This window comes from Chenopodium quinoa, unplaced genomic scaffold (assembly GCF_001683475.1).
Source record: "Chenopodium quinoa cultivar QQ74 unplaced genomic scaffold, ASM168347v1, whole genome shotgun sequence".
Classification (NCBI taxonomy): Eukaryota; Viridiplantae; Streptophyta; class Magnoliopsida; order Caryophyllales; family Amaranthaceae; genus Chenopodium; species Chenopodium quinoa.
In genome coordinates this window covers 2,021,081-2,035,517 of record NW_018743787.1, presented here as the reverse complement: position 1 = coordinate 2,035,517, position 14,437 = coordinate 2,021,081, and positions in this window count along the sequence as shown.

Sequence of the window (14,437 nt, the reverse complement as noted above, 5' to 3'; positions counted from 1 at the left end):
TGAATATGCTTGACACTCTTAGGAACTGGGAATTGACGTATACGATTAGGGACAAATAATGTAGGGAGTCGCCAACAAGTTTTTAAGGAACATGTAAACCGTTCACGGATTATAAAAGGCAACCATGATAAAGGGACAATGATAGGCAACAACGATTGACCCGTGAAGGTTACACCCCATTTATAATTCATGAGATTACTAACTCCATATGGTTCGGAACCACGAAAGGAGGATCGGGGATGATGGTACGAAGTGAGTCATGGAGTCACATTCGCCCGTATTGGCCTCTACTCGATTCTTATAGTGAAACGTGATTCCTGCGATCTCAAAGGCATACAAACAAAATATTCAATTCGCTCCAAACTATTATTACGCTAAATTGATTTAATATTAATGCAACACATTATTCTAAAATATCGTGACCACTTGATTAAACAATAAGATTAAAAAGGAACCTAAACCGGTCATCCAAATTATGTTAATAGGCGTGATTTTCAATTACATATTCCCTTTAAACATGCAATATGGTGATCATAAAAATAATAGAATAAACATTAATATTGGAATAAATTTAACCATAATATCATTATTCAAATCAAATATAAAATGACCTAATCATGATACTAGCAACAAGAATAAAAATAAGAGTAATTAAATGATTAACTACTCACTTTCCGCATTTCCTTGAATTGCTACATCATGAATAATCCGTTAGTAACTTCAATAAAAATATAAATCAAATGAAAATTAAATTAAATAAATGTATATTTTATTTGGTCCAAACCCTCAATTAATTATACTTTCACGCCTTGGTTTAAGTATAGAACTTTGGGTATTGTATGAATTTCTAGGAGTGCTTAATTAGGGGAAGTATTTTGAGAGAATAGGGTGTCTAGTATTTAGGCTAAAAAGGGAGAAGAAAATTATTTTATGATCAAGATTGTTGATGATTGAAAAAGGGGTGATATGACCTCTATTTATAGAGAAAAAAGAGGGGTCGAAGAATTAAGATAAGATCCGAATTAAATCGGAATAAAACTTGATGGACTGCAGTTTTTGCGGTTTTAGTTTTTATCATATCTTTTAATCCAGAAATCGGAATAAGATGAAAAAGATATAGTTGGAAAGCTCTTGAAGTATAATTTCTAACTCAATTAGAATCAGATTAAAATATTTTGTATAACAAAAGATATAGCCGAAATAGTGAGACGGTGTCAGTTTTAGATAGAGTTTGACATTTTATTCATATCTTTTCCGTTATAGCTCGGAATTGATATTATAATATATCATTGGAAAGATAATTTCAAGGGATATACAACCATATAAAATTCAGATAAAAAATATGAGGCTCGAAATTCATATCTTTCTATCTTTGAATGTCTTTTAATTCGGATAGAATTAGGACTTTAAAAAAACGAAGTTTTATTCAATTTCAAACTCTTTAATCTTATCTTTCAAAAATGAATAATTAAGATCTTTTAGAAAATTGTAGAAGCTAATAATTAATCCTAATTGGTTTAGGAATTGGATCAAATAATTTGGACCCACCACATGACCATTGGGTCGTAGGTAAGGTGGGCTTAGGTTCAGTTTGGGCTAGTTTAATATTTTGGCCATAACTTATTCGTTATAACTGGAGTTGGGCTTATAATATATCGTTGGAAATCTCTTTTAAAGCTAAATCCAATTATTAAATCATTTGACCCAGATTATGGACCAAAATAAATGGATTTAAACGTTTTTATAAAAAGGTCACGAAATGAATGATTTTAAAGGACATGAAATGAATTATTTTGGGTTTAAAGGCACGAAAAGAGGAAAATAAGTTATGGTTTGGGGAAATGGGCTAGGAATTGGGTTGTTTATGAAATTTAAATATGGATTTAAGCACTCCAAGATTAAATACTCAACCCGGCCAATAATGGCGGTGAAAGGTTGTTCATCATCGGGTTTGGTTTTGGGGAGACATTTTTAGGTGTCTACAGAACCCATAAACTTAGAAAATGACTTATTTTATGTCATTTCAAGTCATAATCACTTATAACTATGTAATTGTAAAATTAATTGAGAAAGAATGAGTTCATAAGTTAAGAAATGAAAAAAATAGGCATGTTAGTAGCCATTTTGGCTTAAAATGGCTTAATTTTGTTGAAATAAAACCATAAAATTAGAAAATAACTTCTTTTATGTCATTTCAAGTTATAATCACTTATAATTATGTAATTATGAAATGATTTGAGAAAGAATGAGTTCATAATTTAAGAAATGAAGAAAATAGGCATGTTAGAAGCCATTTTGGCTTTAAATGACTTTATTTTGATGAAATGACCCCAAAAACGTAGAAAATGACTTCTTTTTATGCCATTTCAAGTTATAATCACTTATAACTATGTAATTATGAAATGATTTGAGAAATAATGTGTTTATAAGTTAAGAAATTAAGAAAATAGGCATATTAGTAGCCATTTTGGCTTAAAATGGCTTTATTTTGTTGAAATAAACCCATAAACTTAGAAAACGACTTCTTTTATGTCATTTTTAGTTATAATCACTTATAACTATGTAATTATGAAATTATTTGAGAAATAATGTGTTCATAAGTTAAGAAATGAAGAAAATAGGCTTGTTAGAAGCCATTTTGGCTTTAAATGGCTTTATTTTGATGAAATGAACCCATAAACTTATAAAATGACTTCTTTTATGTCATTTCAAGTCATAATCACTTATAACAATGTAATTATGAAAATATTTGAGAAATAATGTGTTCGTAAGTTAAGAAATGAAGAAAATAGGCATGTTAGTAGCCATTTGCTTTAAATGGCTTTATTTTTATGATTTGACCCCATAAACTTACAAATTAGCTTCTTTTATGTCATTTCAATTCATAGCACTTATAATTATTTAATTATGAAATGGTTTGTGAAAGAATGATTTCATAAGTGAAGAAATGAATAAAATTGGTATGTTAAAAGCCATTTTGGCTTGAAATAGCTTTATTTTGATGAAATGAACCCAAAAACCTAGAACTTGACTTCTTTTATGTCATTTCAAGTCATAATCACTTATATGTTTATTTTCTTTACTTGTACTATAGACACCCATTTGTGTCTCCCCAAAACCAAACCCAGTGATGGGTACCTTTCACGTCAAATCATAATCGAATGAGGTGAAAGTGTGGAAAGTCTAGTGTTGCGGATAGTTTTTATTTTCTTTCTCTCTGATTTTGAAAACCTATTTTAAGAAAACTGCCAATCCAGTTTAGTTTGGTCCATGGCAAGGGTCCAATAATGGTGTAGTTGGGTCGGGTTCGAAAAGAGTTTTCCAACGATATATTATAAGCCCAATTCTGATGAATAATGAGGAATTTATGGCCAAACTACTAAACTGGGCCCAGTTTGATATTTATATGCGGCCCAATGATCTAGAGGAGGGCTTAATATAGATTTATCATTCCTAATTCAATTAGGAATGGTTTTAGTCTTCTAGATTCTTCTAGAAGGTTCTTTTCATTCCTAATTCATTTAGCATTGATAAATTGACTTTAATTGACTTTTTAGAGTTCTAATCAGCATAAAAGAAGTGTTTTTAAAGAAAAAACGATTTTACCCTCTCGTACGATGAAATTTTATCAAAATAAGAAAACGCGTGGAAATTTATTTCCAGCGTCTAGCGACAAACCTAGCGTTTGGCGCTGCACTCCAGCGTTTGGCGATAGGCGCGTTTTTGGCGCTGCGGTTGTGTTTTATTCTTTTTGAAACTCTGATTTGTTTTTATCATATCCGACTGATTTTCTCTATAAATACCCTCCGAAAACCTCCGTTTTGAATCATCAAATCTCTCTATCACCAACTCTCATCAAGAATCTCTTGATACTCTCTTTCTCTCTCTCTCTTTTCTAAACTAGCCTTTTGCATACAAAATTCCGCATTCACAAGATCTAGACACACCTAGCCAAGTTCAAAGTTGCCTTTGCCCTAGACGTGAAAGGTTTTAATTTCAGAGGGTTTGGTCCCAAATCCTTATTTCAATTATTTAATTTAATTGTTGGATTTTATATTTTCCTTGAAGTTACTAACGTGTGTATTTTGTTATTAGAAAGAGGTACAAGGCATCCAAGTAAGTGTTTTAATTGATTCATTCATGATATGGAAATCATGTCTAGATTGTTATTATTCTTTCTAGTATCATGTTTAGGGTAACAACTAAAAATTCCTAATATAAAGTATAATTAAATTGTCTTTCCTAATAGCATGTTAGTATCATGTTAGGGTTAAAGCTTTGATCTTTATTTCTTAGTGACATGCTAGGGGTTGTTATTAATCTTGTTAGAATCATGCCTAGGATCTTGCTATTATTATTATGCTTTAACATGATTATTTTAGCGATGATTGTCATTGATTATTATTATGTTGCTTGATTATATTATTGTTATTGCTTGATCACGCTTTTTATGTATGTTTAAAAGGAATTTGTACTTGTAACCACGCTTAATAAGATAATTAATAATCTTGTTTAGGGTTAATATGATTATAATTTAAGTGATCGTTAATAATAGTTTTGTTTGTGCATTAATATTCAACGAACATAGATTATATTGAACAGGTTTAGGGTTAATCCTAATGATTGCATGTTAGTTAGAAAGCGCACATGAATACGATCAGAATAAAGTAGAGGCCTATTATTAGGGCAGGTTCAGTCTCTTTTAGGTTGGATTTGTACCTTCATCCCTGAACTACAAGTCATGGTTCCAGACCTATTGGAGTTAATGATCTCCTGGATCGTTAAGGGGTGTAACCTTCACCCTTTGAACGATTTACAAGTTCCTAAAACTTGTTGGTGACTCTTTTGCTCTATCGTCTTTCCCTTTGGATGCCACCAAATTTTAGTGTATGATCACAGTGGGGTTCAAGCTAGGGATAATGCTTGAAATATTCCCTACAGTTTTTGGCGACTCCATTGGGGAGGATTTCTATTTTAATTCCTGAAATTTATTTTGGCAATGATTTAGAATGAGTGGATGAGACTTGAAAAGTTCTAAGTATTTCATGTGCGTAATTTGATTAACATTATTGTTATATGCATAAAAAAGATATCATTGGAAAGACCATACGTAATGAGTTAAAAAACATAGGATTTTTACACGTAGGAAATTTGAGGAATATCCTTCACAACTAGGATCGAAATAATGCTGCGCGAAACTGGAAAATTTTATTGAGCTTAGAATACTGCTGAGGCATGTAGGAACTGGCGTCAGAAAACAGAATCTATCGCCGACAATTTGACTCTGTCGCCAGGCGACAGAACCAAATTCTAGCGACGACCTCTGTTAGCTGGCGCCAAGTTTTCCAATACCGAGCCAGAAATATGCGTTCTAATTTTGACCAGTTTTTAGCACTGTTTGCTCGATCCTACTTCATGATTGAGTTTTTCTCACTTTTCTGAAACCCATATATGTTCTACATATGGACATAATCCTCTGGGAATTCAGGCTCCATCTACCTGATTGAACGCTCTGTGCAACAAACGGTACATCCGAGAATGTTGAATTCACCAAACCATGGAAGCGAGTTTTTTAACTCACGGTATCCCATCCACTCGCGCCAACCCTTCAAAAGGTAAGGCTTCCGCGCGGTGCATCTGGACAATTAACCATGGACCCTCTTTGACTAACCCATATCCCGAACTTTAGAGCACTAGAGCCATGGTTAGGTTGCGAACTCATTGCATCATGTTGTGCCTATTTGCCTAACTGTTCATTATTTGTTGTGCATACTCTATGTGTTTTTTCCTAACCGTTTGTTTGACATGTGTTTAATACAAAATAAATTGATTACTGACTAAAAGGACTTTGCCTAATTAATTATTTAATTAATTTGAGTAATTAAAGTCTAATAATTTAATCGGAATTGACTTAGTACGACTTTAGGCATGTCCCATTGAGTAATAATACAAAAAGCAGTCCCAGATCAACGTTCCAGCAATGGCGCCACAATTTGGACTGCAACACCAAACTGTGTTGTGTAGCGCCTTGCGACAGCTCTGTCGTCTGGCGCTACACTGCAAAGTGCGGCGACAGTCCTATTACTTTGGCGACAATTCGGTATTTTACTCGAGTCATCACTTTGAGTCTAATTAAATAGTTTGCTAATCAATTCGATTATTTTGTTAATAGCAGTACCTTTGTTAAGTCTTTAATTGAGTCTAGACACTAAGTCCCATGGTCTTACACAAGAGTCAAAGCATGTCATTTGCACTCACAATATAAAGCAAACACTAATATATATGTACACTTTGACCATGTATAAGAGAGTCTTGTATGCGCGTGTTTTCCGTCATTTTTTTAGGGGGGTAAGTCGGATATTAATCCTCCAATTAAACCACTTTTTTGAACCCTATACTTGATTCCCAAAAATATACACCCTATTTTTTCTTTTTTGTTTTTCTTTATAAACCCGTAAAGTCAAAGTCAATTTGAGTCAAGTCATTAAAATAAATGGTTTAATTTACAGCGCGTGGTCAAGAAAGGAAGGGCATTTGATCAAAGACAACCTTTTTATTCAAGTACAACTTTTTGACAAGCCAATCGCTCATAAAAGGAAAGCTAAGAAGATAATGGCAACTCAGGAGGAAGTCAACGAACTTAGGAATCAATTGACTGACATAACTGAAGTGTTGAAGGCTTTAACCCTTCAAATTAATGATCCTGTGAAGCAACAACAGATGGACCTCATGCAAGAAAGCTTGAGAAAGCTATCTAGTGACTACAATTATCAGGGCATTAGTTCACAAGGGGTCTCGGTGGACAAGGAGCTTCTTCCGCAGAAGTTCAATGCCAACGTTATCCCAAAATTCAAGGCAACTGACAACCCTTATTTTCATCTAAGAGCTTTTGAAACAATAATGAGTATTAAGGGTATTGATAAAAAAAGTCTTTCCTTCTTTATTTTCTCTATCTCTTGAAACCGTTTGCCAACAATGGTTCTTCTCTCTTGATAAAGAGAAAACCTCTAATTGGGAATCAATAGTAAACACTTTCATTGATAGGCACAAGTGCAATATTCAAGTTGAAACTGATTATAGGGAACTTGAAATACTCAAGCAGAAAGAGAATGAAGGTCTCACTTCTTTCTTCAATAAATGGAGAGAAACCTCTGCTAGGATGATTGAAGTACCAAGCGAGAAAGAATATGTGAGGTTATTCAACAAGAACCTTCAAGAGAAGTACTCCAAGCATCTAAAATATCAAAATAATCTATACACCTTCAAGGCCGTCTATGACATTGGAATTAACATTGAAGACGACCTTGCTAAGCTAAAAGCTGCTGACAATAACTCCAACAGTGGCTGGAAAGGCAAGAAGAACGATAATCTTTCTTCTTCCAAAACCACCCACTCAAACAATGTTAGCACCTTTAATATGAGTAAAGGCCTTGCTATGAAAACCAAGGACAAAAGAAACCATTTAGGAGGAACTTTACTTCTATAGGTATGAGTTATGACACCGCATTTGTCCGACTAAATGCAAAAGGTCTTATAACTCCTATTGGACTATTTGGGGACCCACCAGTTGAAAAGAGGACAGCTAATTGGAACCCCAATGCACATTGCTAATATCACCAGGGTAGGGGCCATCTCACTGAAATTTGTTGGAAGCTTAAGGAAGCTATCCAAGATTTAATTGATAATAACAAACTACCATTGCCCCCTGCCAGTAAGAAGCCAAGCATCGACAACGAACCTCTTGCACATTCCTTGGCCATCTCTGATGAGGAAAACGAGGTTGATCCCTCATCTCTCATCAAACCTATTGAAGAAATTCATGCTATCGAAGAAGAGGAGGAAGTCTTTTTCGATGCCATGGATGACTTTCCAGAACTAGCAAGCAAGGAAGACATACAAATGTTTATATAGTCCATGTGGGAGGGAGCAAACTTACCACGTAAGGCTCTCGAATTTGCAAAGAAACAAGCGGAGGAGCTTTAGGAAAAATATGATAAAATTCTACCCACAAAGAAGAAAACATTCCCTCTACAAGTAATTGACAGACCCAGGAAGATTAATAAACTCTATACTCCAATTGGGACTTCATATGCTAAAATGTTCCAAATGCTCTTCGAGAATGTTAAGGTCAAACCTCTCGAACCGAGACCATTTGAATCTCTAAAGAGGACAGACATGTTTTATTGTCAATACCATCAATCAGGGGGACATACTATTGAAAGCTGTCTTAAATTTAAAGATTTAATTCAGAAAATGATTGATGATAAGAAGCTAGTTCAAATCCTACAAGAAGAAGACATTAGCATCAATGGGGTTTGGGACAGCGATGATGAAAATGTTTATCTTAAGGATATAGAAGAACCTCCACTTTCAGTCATATATCAAATAAACGATCTTTGGGATGAAGAGGATTCACCCATAGACGTCCTCACAAGATCTAGAAGAACGCAACCTCCCGTTTCTACACAACCTATGCCAACTACGCAGCAAGTTCCCATATCTATCATAAAAGACAATGACATTGTCAAACAATTCAAAAAGACCAAGGTCGAGATGAATGTATGGAAATTTTTAGCTACGTCTCAAGAGCATACGTTGGTAGTGATGAATGCCTTGGATAAGATAGGGATAGATTCTGACACCACTCCTGAGGGGTTGGCTAACTTCCTTACGAGTGATCTCCCTAGTCCTATCAACTTGATCACCTTTTCTAACAAAGATTTACCTCCAGAAGGTGACAAGCATTATAAGGCACTAAACCTCACAATATTTTGCAAGAGGATGAACGTCCCAATGACTCTTGTAGACAATGGATCGGCAATTAATGTCTGTCCACTCAGAACTGCGAGGATGTTAGGCATAAGGGATGAAGACTTAACTCTGTCAACACAAGGAATGAGGTCTTATGACAACACTTGTTGCCAAGCTCTTGGTAAGATTACTATGAATATAACGGCGGGAGCAATAGAACATGCTACTACCTTCCAAGTGGTAGATATTAAGGCTTCATTCAACTTATTGTTGGGACACCCTTGGCTTCATGACCTTAAGGCCGTCCCTTCATCTCTCCACCAACAGGTAAAATCCATAGTTGGAGGAATCCCTATCACAATTGACGCTTCACCCATGAGGATTAAAGATGTGGAAAATCCGATCATTAAGGTGGAGTACGATGAAGATGATGAAGACTTGTGGGGGTTTAATGAAGAGGTCTCCTTAATCGAGGAGGATGAAAGGACCCCTCTCTATCACAACCCCCACTCCAATATGACGGTAAACGCTATTCTTAAGAAACAAGGGCATTTTCCTGGAATGACTCTAGGAAAGAAGAAGGGAATAGTAATATAGCTGCAATTACCTGGCCTCCCTAATTTAGATACTTTCGGACTTGGTTTCGAACCGACTCGAGAAGATCTGAAGCGAGCCCAGGAAAGGTCTAAGGCGCGTAGGAATGCTCGCATCCAAAAGAAAGACATCCCAATGGATCAGTATCCTCTTACTATCAATGGACAATTCATAAAAGAAGGAGAGGACTATCCATGCTATGAATTTCCCGAACCTTTTGTTGTAAATGGCATAAGACAACCGGGATTTGAAATCTTCTTGGATTGCTACTTTCTAGATTAAATTTTAACTCCTTTTCACAAGGAGAAAGCACCCCCATGCTTTAAGTTTAATGTCATGGGATTATTATTTGGGCGAGAAAAAGATGAGCCGAGATACATTGAGGATAACTCCTCGCTCATCCAAACGGTCCTACAAATCGAGAACTTTGACCCCTTAAAGCTCATCACTCCACCAGAAGGATTAGTACAAGGGTGGGGCAAGAAAGCCAAGGTGACTACTCCAAGTGGAAGGAAAATCTCCATAACGACAGGGCAAGGACCGATGTTCGAAGAGTCATCTGAGTCTGAGTAAGAGTCCTTTCCTGTAGAGTCACCCAAGTCCCTAAGGACATTTCCCTTTTTGATGTAATGATTTCGGAGTTTAATAATAAGTCTTCTTCTGCTTACTCCTTGTGTTTTTATTTAACCCAAGATGACGAGCATTGCTTAACTAACAATGAAAATGACAAAGAAATTATTAAAGCAATGGAAACACTTGAAAAGAAAACATCGATTATTGAGGAAACTAAGACGGTTGATATCTTAAATGATTCAACCATTAAAAGAGAAGTTAAAATCGGATTAACACTTAATGAACAAGAAAAAACCGATTTAATTAATCTACTTACAGAATTTATCGATGTAATTTCTTAGTCATATGAAGATATGCCAGGTATTAATCGAGAAATAGCTCAACATACTATACCACTAATTCCAGGAATGAAACCTGTAAAATAAAAGTTGCGTCGAATGAAACCTGACGTAGCTCTTAAAATAAAAGAAGTACAAAACCAAATAATTGCAGGTTAATCAAGGTATCCAAATACCCCAAATGGGTAGCCAACGTCGTCCTAGTTCCGAAGAAGGATGGAAGGGTAAGACTACTGAGACTTAAATAAGGCAAGTCCAAAGGACGACTTCCGTTTACCACATATCGATATTCTGGTAGATAATATAGCGAATCACGCACTTCTCTCATTCATGGATATATACGCGGGATACAATCAGATTCTCATAGCAGAAGAAGGCATGGAGAAAACAACCTTCATAACACCATGGGGTACTTACTATTACACGATAATGCTATTCGGGTTGAAAAACGCGGGTGCTACTTACCAACGAGCAGCGACTGCCTTATTCCATGACATGATGCACAAAGAAGTTGAGTTATATGTAGACGACATGATTGTGAAATAAAAAGATCGCCCAGGACATCAAGTAGCCTTGAGAAAATTCTTTGAAAGGCTAAGGAAATACAACATGAGGTTGAATCCATCAAAGTGTGCTTTTAGAGTCACCTCAGGCAAGCTTTTGGGATATGTCATAAGCTTGATAGGTTGTCGTACACCTGTCAAAAATAAATTCCTAACAAAACCAACTAACAATGTAGTAGGGTAAATAGGGTCAAATCCACAGAGAGATGGCTATTTAATCTAGCTTTCAAGGTATGGCGAAACTAAAGTATGTCACGAAATTGGGATAAAAATATAGTTAAATTAAAAGAGGGAAAAAATAATTAATAAGAACCCTAGGGTTATGGTTCACCATGTTTATAGTTCTAATCTATCAAATATCAATAATAATTCAATCAATCAATTATCTAGAGCAATTTCTAAGCCTACAGTCGAGTCTTAACGCTCTCAATCACCATATGTAGTTCAGTCGCTAACATAATCAGAATTGCTAATTATAGGTAAGCCTCTAAAAGTAAGATATTTCAATTGAAACTCTTATTAACAATAATTAATCAAACAATTGATCAGGTTGCAAGATTAACAATAAAACACTATCAATTAGAGAAACCAATAATCAAAATATCAATAATATCAATCAACAGTTATTATATAAACATGGATTCCCAAACCCTAGAAATAAGCTACTCAAATATGAAATAAATAATAAAAACTAGAAATAATAAAGAAAGAATAATTAAATAAAGAAATAAAATTACCTCTTTAAATTATAGTAACAAATTCAAGAACAAATCTATGGAGGAATCCATGGAGTTGTCCATGAAAAACTAGGGCTAGGGAGAAAACAAACGTAAAACAAAAAGTATAAAAAGGCATAAGGGAAAAATAAAATCCCTTGGAGTATTTATATTATCCTAAAACTAATCTAAAAATAATTATAGAATAGAAATAAGAAAATAATAAATACATAAGTTGCATTACTATTGGGCGATAGATGATGATGTGGCACGAAGATGATCGATGCAATCGAGCAACGAGTGAAGATGTGTGGCGGCAAAGCCTCGTGGACTGCTTTGGCTGCTCGGCAGAACCTGCGGCCGCAGGGTGGTGGCTGCGCCCTGGAAGTAGTAGCAGGGAAGATCGAGTGGGCACGGGGTTTGGTCGAAGGGTACATAGCTCGGATTAAAACAGCCATAACTTTTGTTCTAGAAATTTTCTTGGGGCGTGTGACCTGTTATTGAAAATATCTTCCAGTGTAGTTTTCAACGCAATTTGAATCGCATCAATCCAATCTGTAGAACTCTAGTTATGATCAAAAGAGTGGACAAAGGTCAGTTTTGACACTTTGTAAAATATCGTTTTTCTTCGTTTCTAACTCAAATTCATTTCCGTAAAGTGCATGACGACCCTTGTGGATGCTATATTCATTACTTATTAATAAAAATATCAACCTAAGCTTCCAAAAACACATAATCTTCATTGTGAAACCTCGATATATCGACTTTTTATCCTTTCATTGTCCAATTCTTCCAAACCACTCCGAAAGCATCTAATCAGTTGTAGAAACTACCAGAAACATTAAGAAAACACAAACAAAGCGTAATAGAGCACAAAATGGTAAACTTATGCATTTGCAACCTAAAAAGCAACAAAAAGACCTAAAAAGCAACAATAAACTTTGCATAAACGTGCCTATAAATCCTGTATAAATGTGATTCATCAAAGCTCTAGAGGGATAGAGATAGACCCAACCAAGATCAAAGCAATCATGTCAATGCCACCGCCAAAAACCGAGAAACAAATTTGAGGATTTATTGGCCGGTTGCAATATATAAGTAGATTCATATCCAAATTAACAACGATATGTGAACCAATATTCAAGAAACTCAAGAAGGATGTACCGGTAATATGGGACAATGAGTGTCAAAAATCCTTTGAAAAGATCAAAGCCTATCTCGCAAATCCTCTCGTATTAGCACCAGCACTTCCAGGAATACCTCTTAGGTTGTACTTAACAGTCACCAAATAGACAATAGGAGCCACGCTCGCACAAGAAGTAGAAGGCAAAGAAAATGCAATCTACTATCTAAGCTCGAGTATGAAGTAAGCTATACACCACTTGAGAAATTGTGCCTCGCATTAGTGTGGGCCACAACCAGGCTAAGACATTACATGCTCGTGCATACAGTCTTTGTAGTTTCTCGAAAAGATCCACTTAAGTATCTATTCGAGAAATCTACACTCAATGGGCGCATATCAAGATGGATAGTCAACTTAGCCCAGTTCGACGTAAGATTCATGCCTCAAAAGGCTATCAAAGGATCTGTGGTCTCGGATTTCCTAGTGGATTTTTGAAAGGAATGGTGTCCTTCGAACAAGTGTATTATTCTGATAGCGGGTTCAGACTTATTAGAAAGCTAATATCTTCAGCAAGGTCAAGTGATCGGAATGCCTGGGTGGAGGCCGCTTTCGATCAGTAATATTAATGAATAATTAGTATTACAGTTTAATCTTGACTGAACCCTTCAGGTCACACCCTAGCAAATATACGATCCGACTCGACGAATTAATTCGGAAGAAATTAATTCGTCACCCGAGTATTAAATATTTAGACGTCGGAAATTCGAGCTTAGAGCGTCGAAACCGAGCGTCGGAAGTCGAGTCAAAATAATAAAAGATGAGACCCGAAAATAATAAATCAACTAGACCAAAATACCCCTAGCATCGGAATGCCCCGAGTAAACCGAGTGCTAGGGGTATTTGGTATAGCATAGTGGCTAGCATGCGCACCAAGCCGAGCCTAGGAAGTAAGGCATACCGGGTATGCAAGTTGGTTTTGGTTCTACTCAACCATATGAGTGATGGAGTCCTAACATGTCGTGGCAAAGTGAATAAATTGTTGAGAGAGCATTAGATGCTACAATTTATTCAACCAAGAGTGGCTTGGAGCCATTAGCAAAGCGTTGGTTACCTTAGGAGATTGAGTGTTAAGACAAGCCAAAGCATGCTTAACCACTCTTTGGTTCTTTGGATCTTGGAATCGACTTATTCTCGCCAAATGGGGACAATTTTAATGCGTGGATAAGACGTTTGATAAGATTGAAGATTTGCATGAATACCTTTTAATTTTCAAACTTATTATGTTATTTACTTGATAAATGGTTATACTTTGCACTTATATTTGTAGAATTCAAAATCAAACTGTATTGTTTTCCATGATTGGTAAAGGAAATCTTTTAGAATGGTTCTCAAAGAAATGTAAAGCATTTTTAAAATACAATTCTCATTAATGACTTTTATAACAAATTCCGAAAGGACGGTTGGACATCATGTATTCAAAATACTAGGTAGTTTTGATAAAACATGAAGTATTGAGTTGCAAACTTAAAATGTCAATGTTGACAACCAACATATCTTTTCACTTAATACATAGATGAGTAGGACTCATTGATGTAGTAATTCAAGCGTGAATTAAAGGAAAAGATGGAACTTTCCTTTGCGGCGCATTAGATGCTTAATTAAGCCTAACAAAGTATAAAAGTCAATGACTCTTAAGAAATGGTTCTTAAAAGGTTATGAGATAAAGTATGATAAGAAATATAGGAAACGAGGAACGAATAAAGGAATAAGATTCCATTT